The sequence below is a fragment of the Pipra filicauda genome, unplaced genomic scaffold, assembly GCF_003945595.2.
Source record: "Pipra filicauda isolate LSUMZ 115617 unplaced genomic scaffold, ASM394559v2 scaffold31_size4109673_pilon, whole genome shotgun sequence".
NCBI classification, from domain to species: Eukaryota; Metazoa; Chordata; class Aves; order Passeriformes; family Pipridae; genus Pipra; species Pipra filicauda.
The window spans coordinates 2130526-2140080 of record NW_024104443.1 but is presented as its reverse complement, the minus strand read 5'-3'; the positions used below and the strand labels follow the sequence as shown (position 1 = coordinate 2140080).

Sequence of the window (9555 nt, the reverse complement as noted above, 5' to 3'; positions counted from 1 at the left end):
CTTTTTTTGTTAGAGTGCTCCATTAGCCCATTAACAAGGTTGGGGTTTTTTCGTTTGTACTGTACATTATCTCAGTATCTTTGCATCTGCATGGGAACATCCACTCAGAAAAGCCAGGAAATAAATGGTAGCTCTTGAAAGCCACTGAGCTGTATCTTGAGCTCACACTGGGAAGATGCAACATCACTGATTCAGATGACATCTCCATGAGTGTTTTCTTCATTCAACTCTGTTGGAGTAGTACACAGAGATCAAAGCACTGCAACATGATGTGGCTGACTGTGTTATGCTTCTTCAGTAAAACAACATAGATTGTCTATAGCTATCAAGGGATGCCTAAGCTTTGGGAAGCTCACAACACTTGCAAAAAGGAAATTAAAATTAAGACAAATTATAAATTATAGGTATAATTTGCTGAGCAGAATAACTGCAGGAATGCTTTCCTTTTGATACAGTACCAATCCCCTTCATTGACTTTCCTTAGTTAATTCAGAGGAAAGTGGTTGAGATCTGGGGAGTGGAGCAGCTACTATGTCCAAATCCTAAGATACTACCCATTATTAATGTTATGGATATTCCCATATAAATATTAAATCAGACTATTCCTAGGAGTATAAAAAAGCTGATGAGAGTCTCTAACACCACCAAGTTCTCTGTAGTAGATGTACAGTCAAGAAAATGCAAAGGACTTGTGCCTCAGTGTATTGTAGCACCCAAAGATGCATTTTAACATCCTGATCAGAAGAACAGGCAGGCAAATATCTGTTCAAAAATTTTCACGCATAAAACGAAAGCGCACTATTCTTTCTCTCCTTTTTTTTCCAGTTTCAGAATTTCCAAGAATAGAGTTAGCACCTCAGCTTCAAGTCCTCGTTTGCTAAATATTACTTCTGAGACTTACCAACAACAGAATGCAGGATTTTTCTTTGCTGTATTATTAGTATATTCTTTCTTTTCAGGCCTATTCAGGAGCTGTCATCACCCAGAAGCAAAATCCTGCTATTTTACCCTTATAAAAACAGTGATTGTATCGTGTCCTTTTCTGTCACAACAGGCAATATGATAGGCCATATTCAATCTGAAGAGTATGTATTGCTTTTGTTGTTGGTATTTATTCACAGAGCTCTTTATCTATCATCCATACTTAGAGAGAATAAAATAAAACCAGTAATATGTGATACATGTGCCACAAGAATTGTTTGAGACAAGAGTGACTAATATAATCTTTTTTATTACTGCTTTCTTGGATACTTTAAGCAGAAGATCTGTGAAAGTAGTTCAGTAGTCCATTGAAAAATCTCAGTGGAATCTGTGAGCAATGGATAAAGTACAATAATTAGACACTTCCTGCTGTGAACATTTTTAACATATTTTAACATATTTTGTTTGAAATTTCAACACAGCATAAACCAGGTGATACATCTGAAAGAGTATTGAATGCAAATTTAATAATGCAGAAGATTCACAGATACAATCCATCTGCTTTTGCTGCTCTGTTTATGACAAAATACCATAAATCCGTAGGAAGAGAAGGGGATGGTTATCTTGAATTATGACAGAAAGACAAAACAGCTAGAACACACTGTTAAGTTTGAACTTATGACTGTAAGTGCATTCAATTTAATGAAGTATAATTAACATATCTTTCATGCAAGAAAAGTACTAACATGGAAAACATGTAGACTAATGTTAACATCGCTTTTGTTAAGGAAGATGAATATCATTATTTCTGATTCCGAGTTGAAGAAAATTAAATATAACAAATGCTGTGACTTGCTAAAAAAATGCTTTGGGTTAGTTACAGGCATCTAGACTCTCATTTCAGAGGCCACCGATTCTTGTATAGATTAGTACATAAGCATTGCCCAAAATCAAGGTCTCCAAAGCTCTGCTACTAAGCTCATGAGCAGCAAAAGATGAAATTTTATAAACAAAGTTTACTAATAACCATATAGTTTCATTTTACTCTGAGTAAATACAGTACAGTATGGACTCCTCAGCAAATAACTTTTACTGTTTTTTTTTTTAATATTTCCAGTAAATCCGGGATTCAGAAATCTGGAGGCCTCACCGATATTGATGGAATGTTCACATTTGGCTGTGATTACCAAGAAAACAACTGAGAATTCTAATTTTATCATGGGAGGTAACAGTGGAAGTAAGTGAGTAATATGCTGCCTCAAGTTGTGTGAAAGGAAGTCGCTGATGTTATTTCCCCATTGATTTGTCAGTCCTTACTAGCATTTTCCTGTCAAAAAGACTCTTCTGAAATGTGTGTAGTATTGATATGTGTATGTGAATACACCTGTGTGTACAGATACATTTAGAGCAGTATGACATACTGCACTGTTTTCCAAGTTCTAATATGGTCTAGAAGCTATTTCAGCATTCACTTATCTATTTCTGGAACAATATGGTTTGGATCAATGTGGTGCTATGTCGTAGTACCCTCAGCCAGCACTGGCCTTAAGTGCACATTAGAAGCATATATATCATAAAATAAAAGAACTTAGATCACTACAACAGCATAAATTCTTGTGGGAACCTAGCTTTATTAGAAGAACAGGCTTCCAGGTCATTGGTTGCTTAGAGGATCACAGTAACACAGAGGAGAATCTTTCAAATCAATTGTGAAAGACAGGAGTATATTTTCAGTTTTCTCTGTTTTTCAATTGTAAGCAAATGTAGTTCTCAAGCAAAGTTACTCTAAACAGAGTAATTATCCCATGAAATTTGACCACTGTCCCTCTCCAAACTGAGCAAGGCAAATCAAGCTTAAAGTTCAGTGAATATTGTCCTGTCCCCATGTCAACTATCATTAACTGCTTCAATTGCCATTGTAAAATAACTCAGGTCCATTTTCTGTTTAAAAGATATGACAGTGGGGATTAGTCCATTGTTTCCAATTTCAGTATGCATCAGTCTGTACCATGCACTGATTTCAGAGTATAGACAAATAAAAGAATGTGCATGTCTTCAATAATGCAAAGTAATAAATATAAAATAAAAGGAGAGGGATAGATCTAGTTCACAACAAAACCACATAATCTATTTAATAGTAAGCTGGAGCCCATACAATTAATAAAATGAAATGCTCTTTTCTTTTTTTATTTTAGTCACCACTTGACTTTTTGAAATGCGTTTTCAAATTCTTTTCTCTGACTCTTCTATGAAAGTATTCTTGTGATACTATTTGATAGCTATGGCTATATGTTCAGGAAATCCTACTTCTTTTGTGATGGAAAAAGGCAGAAGGTGTACTACAATCATTCCTGCTGCACAGAAATTTAGAAGATGCAGGTTTCAGGGATTCTGAAGGCAATTTTTTCCTAATGTCAAGTGTCACAACATTACTACAAAAAGTTCAGAGACTGTATATGTTAAAGAAAAAACCATCTACTTGGAGGAAAAAAGACTATTCCAGAGGCCCATGAACTGGTCTTTAATTACTTACTGATCTCAGAGCAGGAATCAATGTACGATCTTCAGCAAATGTTATGTGAATGTTCTTCTTTAATAAGAATAAAACCTATAAAAGAAAATGTATTTCAACACGCAGTCTTAATTTGATGCCTTTGTGAAGCATAGTTTATGTCAGAGAAAATGTACTACTGTTTTGTCTCGTTGACTAGTAGGAACCAGACAGTATTTACAGCTCTTACTGACAAAAACATCAAACAGGAAAGTAATTTTGTCATTATTTTGTAAAGCTTGAAGGAAAAGGAAAACTGCTGGTAAAGCCTATTATAAAGTACTCTAGAATGTGTGCTACCTAGATGACGATGAAAGTCCAGTATTATTTTTCAGTTTCTAACTACTGGGATTCCTGTATTCTTCCTCCCTGACCAATTTAATTTTCCTTGTTATTGACATGGAGATTAATTTGAACTGGAATCATCAAAATGCAGACAGTCAGCAAAGACTCTTCTCTATCCTCTAAGTTGCCTGTGAGTGACTCACACGTCATGAGATAATGTTCATCAGAGGAGAAATTATGACATTTCTTTCCTTCTTTCGTTTGTTTAATATGTTTCAGTAACAGACCCCCAGAGGCAGCCCTATATGCTGGATGTAGCGTTACTGAGAAATGAAAGGAGGTAAAAAAGGGTTGTCTTCCAAAGGAAACTGTGGTTCAGGGCTGTAGACTAACCTCAGGCTTCTTCTCTAACCAAAAAAAACCCAATCAAAAACCAGCAACAACAACAAGAACAAAAAAAGCCACCAAACCAAACCAACCAAACAAACAAAAAATCCCCCAATCAAACCCAACCAAATAAACCAAAATCCAAAATACCACTACCACCAAAAACTAACCAACCAAACAAAAAAAGAATATCAGGACCAGTATGAAAGAAGCAGCAAACTAACTTTTACATCAGTTAGTGCATTTAGTATGCTGGTTGGCATTTGATGCCTCAGAAGGATTATTTTTGTTACTCACAAAAAGGGCTTTCTGGACATATACAAAATATAGCTAAATCTTTAAATATTTTAGAACTATAGGTAAGACATAGCTTACAGTTCTATCTGTTATTCCTATAGTGGCCATTTCTGTAAATTCAGAATTCTTTTCCTGTGTTACACAGAAGAATGAAGTAAAGGAAAGAAATTTCATATTTGAGCTGTATAAGCTTCCACAAGGATAGCATGTCAGAAGTCTTTATATGGATATATTTATCCAGGAGTATTTATATGGAAAAGATCAACCAGAGAGAGGAATTATTGGTATGCATAAGTTATCTGGAGGCAGATACTGCATGTGGTAAAGCCTCTTGCATGCTTAAACATCTTACAGCAAACTGGTGTTTAATGCCTCTCTTTTTAATGTTCGTTTGTAACAGCAGTAAATTAATTTTAAGTTAAAATGAAGCACAGAGCAACTTCAGGCAGAGGTAATTCTCTTCAGTTGTATTTTCTTAACAAACCCTTTGGTTGCCTTTCCAAGACAAGATTTTGTCTTTAAGTTATAGAGTCAGAGAACTGTTTATGTTGGAAAGACCTCTAAGATCCATTGAGTCTAACCATTAACCCAGCACTGCCAAGGCCACCACTTAATCATGTCCTTCAGTGCCCAATCTAAGGGTCTTCTAAATACCTTCAGTGACACTGACTCCACCATTCCCCTGGGAAGCCTGTTCCAGCGCTTGGCAACCCTTCTGCCAAAGAAATTTTTCTCAATGTCTAATCTAAACCTCCTCTGGCACAATTTGAGACCATTTCATCTCATCCTGTCACCTGTCTTTTGGAAGCATAGACTGACCTCCACCTCGCTACAGTCTCCTCTCAGGAAGTTTTAGAGAGCAATGGAGTTCCCTGAAGTTCCATTTCCCCAGGCTAAATACTTACAGCTTCCTCAGTGACTCATGATCAGACTTGTGTTCCCAACCCTTCCTCAACTCTGTTGTCCTTCTCTGGACTCTCTTCAGCACCTCAATGTCTTTTGTGTCATGAGGGCCCAAAACTAGACACAGGATTCAAGGTGCAGCCCCATCAATGCCAAGTACAGGGGAACGCTCACTGCCCTAGTCATGCAACACTAAATCATTGCTTTCCAGCTGCACAGTGGCTTCTAACTCCTTCTGTTTGTTGCCTATACTTTGTTCACTGCTGTGGATGGACCCCAATTAAGCCATCAATCCATCCACCCATGGGGACTGACGAGTAGGGAGTGTGTTTCAGGATCTTTCTTTATAACATTTGTAATAAAGGCTTATTTATTTAAGAGTAATTCTACAAGGTGCTATTCTGAACAGACAGAACAGAATCTATCTTCCTTTTCCATTCTACTTACTGGCAGTCAAGGTAGACTAAATATAGAGCCCTTCCATTAAGAGGGAATTTTAATAAATACCTGATAATATAAACAAAGGTGTGTGAAATAAGAGTTTAAGTACTCATCACTGTCATCCACTGTAGAAACATGGAGAAAAAGAGCAAGCAGTTCAAGGAATGCCTAGCTGGGATTAACTGTGGAGCCAGTGATATCTAGCATGAGCATTTTGGACATCAAGAGAGCAGTGACAGAGAACAGAATTAGTCCAGAAGACTGAGCTATGGTTACTCCTAAGAGACCTTTTGCGATCACCGAGTATGATTTCTAACCCAGCAGAAGTTCTAGGTTTTCATTAATTAATTGTTGCTGAACAATAGCAATATGCCAGAAGAAACCAGGATTTAAATTTTACAGACAGACTTGATATTATGTGTTCAGTATCTGTGTTTATGAGCATTTAAAAGTCTCTTGCTTTACATTTGGATAATAGTACCTTACTGAACCTTGCCTGCCAGGCTGAAAACTTTGTTTGCTACATTTATGCTAATTATTAAAATAAGTAGATGGAATTAATTTGGTTCCCTTCTGGTCTAATAATTAGCACGATTCTTGCTGAATATTCTTCAGGTGAAAGAGACCATGTAGAATTTGTGGGCATCTGAACTGGACATATTACTTCAAAATAAGTTGTACCCGTTATAACTTTCAAGCTCTTATACACAGTCCATGACACGACATCCAAAGTGCATTGACTTTTAGTCATAATGTTGCACCAAAGTCTCATATTTATTTTTCTTGTATCTCCCAACTTTATTGAGGAACACTTCACACTGATTTAGAAGCCTGTACTTCAAGTCAACAAAAATTACTTTCCTACTTCCTGATGCATCATTATTGAATATTGATATATAAATTAATATTGTTTGCTTATTTTCAGATTGCCAGGTAATCCAGATCTGCCAGTGTATTTTTCATTATTTAAATTTTCTCGTAGTAGCTTTTGTATATTGGTATAACATTTACTATAATAATTATTATAATAATTTTATATTTTCTTCTAAGGCACCAATAAAAATAATGTTGGAGCAAGAATAAAAGCATATGAAACATGTCCACTTTGCAGTCATTACTAAGTTGTATTTGTGTTTTAAAATCTACCAGATTCAGTCTATTTAAGATTTAGTACCAGAATGATGTCTTTATGAAAACGCTGTCTGAGGCCTATTTCCTAGAAGCCTATTTTTTAATTTATAATTTATTTCTTTGGTAAGCAATCCTCAAAGATAACCTAGATAACCAAAGCAGTAAGATATCAAACAAACCTAAAGGTCTCTGCTTTCACTGAAAAAAAAACATAAACTGACAAACATTTATAAGTTTTAACTGGATTGTCTGTCTTTTCTTATTTTTCTGAGTTGAGTTTTGTATTAGCTCAGTATTTTGGTGAAGGCTGTTTTCACACCTAGAAATCTATACTTGAGTATTTTTGGTTATTTTTCCCTCCCTCTGAGACTACTCCAGTGTTCTATGATTTATCAATGATCCAGCTAAACAGATTTTGGAAACTTCCTTAGAATCTGCTGTTTAACATTCATACAAACTCTTATTAGTTTTCAGAGCATTGCTATAGCTACTTTTCACTTCATACACAAAAAACCCATAGTTGTTAGATCTACCTTTTTCTCAGATGATCTCATTAAGGTATCATCGAAAGCTCTTTTGTTTCTTATGTACTTTCCAGAGAGAAGATATTCTCTCATTCCCAGATGCCAATTTAATCTTTGAAATTTTATTTCCCTTGTCAATTTACAGAATCTTTACCTTCTAATTTATATTAATGACCAACAATCTCCTTTTACTTTCAAGAGCAATAAATTTCTTTTACGTTTTAGGAATTATTTCTCTTTGCTCTGCCTGTGAATACTTGTCTCCAATAGACAACTTGAAAAGCAGTCTGATTTTTTCCATCGATAATAGGCTGCTGTATGAGATATTAAAGGTGGGACTGTAACTCACTGGAATGCAAATAAGGAAATATTCTAATTTATAAATGTATGTATCTGATTGATTTCTTTACTACAGTACTACAGCTAGGAAAAGTGTGAAAAAACATACATTAGTAGCCATGTGTATGTAAGATTAAAACTGTATTAATCTATATTCATGCAAAGTAAACAATGAGGTTATTTTTTACATATAAATTACCAAAGAGATTATCTCACTACTATTGACATAACATACACTTCCATGAATAAGGCCTCCAAAGTAAGCATCTTTTTTCTCCAGAATATTGCAATTACCCATAAAAAAAGAATCCATTACTCTCAACTCTATTTATAACTGTTTTGTAAGACAATGATGCATGCAGGCAGCAAAAGAGCTCTGAAAACATGGAGAACCCAACAACTTAAAACCAACATCTGTACTGATCCTGAAAATCTGCAGGAATTACATTCACATTCCAATGCACTAGTGCTGACTACCTACATCGCTACTGATAAACAGGCAGACGCCGCTCTGAGTGTCTACGGTACCTAAGACCACAAAGATAGTCTTCCAAAAGCTGCAGGACAGCAAAATGATAGAAACCTATGCATAAGGCATGGATAGTGAAAAGCCATTCTGGTTAATAAGGCTATTTAATAGTCTGAAAACTGCAGAGGTGTATGATCCTGGAATCTAAAATATATATATATCATATATCTTATATATCATGTAAGATATATGATATATATTTTATATATCATATGTATATATATCTATATCATCAGTCAGAGAGCAAAAACAATAATTACTGCATCTTCAGTTCCTTTATTCATTTCAGTCTTGTCTCCTTCCTTCAAAGAACTCGTCTTGACTGCCTAGTCAGTTTTATCACAGAAGGGGATCACAGAACAGCCTGGGTTGGAAGGGACTTTAAGGATCATCTAATACCAACCCCCTGCCATGGTGAGGGACACCTTCTACTACAGCAGGTTGCTCAGAGCTCCATCCAACCAAGCCTTGATTTTACGACCCGCCCCAGGGAAAGGGGAGGGGTGGTAACCTAAGTTTTTATCAATAATTCCCTTGGGGTGGATTAGAGTGAAACGACACTGAATAATCGGTGTCTGAAAACATATATCGATAAGGTTTATTTAAACAATTTTGTATCAATAGGTATGCTAGCATTTTGGGTGCTGTCATATAACAATGTGACATAGAGATAACCTTTGGGGGGGGAAAAAGTGCTTAGGGGAGAGAAAGACAGGATAAGAGTAAGGGAGAGCAAGGGAAAGAAAAGCTGAGAGTGGACAGATGTATATAGTCACCACTCACGGGGTCCAGCAATGAAACTTAGTAGTTGCAGCTTCCATGTCTGCCAGTTGAAGTGGTGGCCTTGATCTGCTGGGGGTGAAGGAGGAAAGCCCCCACACTCCAAGAAGTTATGAGTTATTATATCCATGGTCAGTGTCATGGGCCATGCCTCGAATCTCCAACCTCTCCTTGGGCCTGCGCAGAGTTGTTGTTTTCTTTTTTTGTGTCTGGCCTGGTTCCCGCCTTTCAATATTAGCAGAGGGAGGGACGGGCCCAACTGCCCATCCGAGGTATAATGCAATCACTGAAGGGAGGAACAGGCCCAGCTGCCCATCAGAGGAAAAGTCAAACTCCTGCAAGAGTCTCCTAGAATGCATAAATCATTAACCATTTCAGTCTCTGACACTTGAACATTTCCAGAGATGAGGCATCCACAGCTTCTCTGGGAAACCTGTGCCAGTGCCTCACCACCCTCACAGTAAAGA

The 9555-nt window shown here is 36.5% G+C and overlaps 1 long non-coding RNA gene across 1 annotated transcript; it reads right to left on the bottom strand.

Moving 5' to 3' along the window:
* Positions 1–1211: 1211 nt before the first annotated feature.
* Positions 1212–9306, bottom strand: LOC120323695. The gene is made up of 3 exons (XR_005564428.1): positions 9092–9306; positions 3455–3529; positions 1212–1309 (listed from the first exon to the last, which is right to left on the bottom strand). It is a non-coding gene; the product is annotated as an uncharacterized LOC120323695 (long non-coding RNA).
* Between the last annotated feature and the right edge of the window lie 249 nt (positions 9307–9555).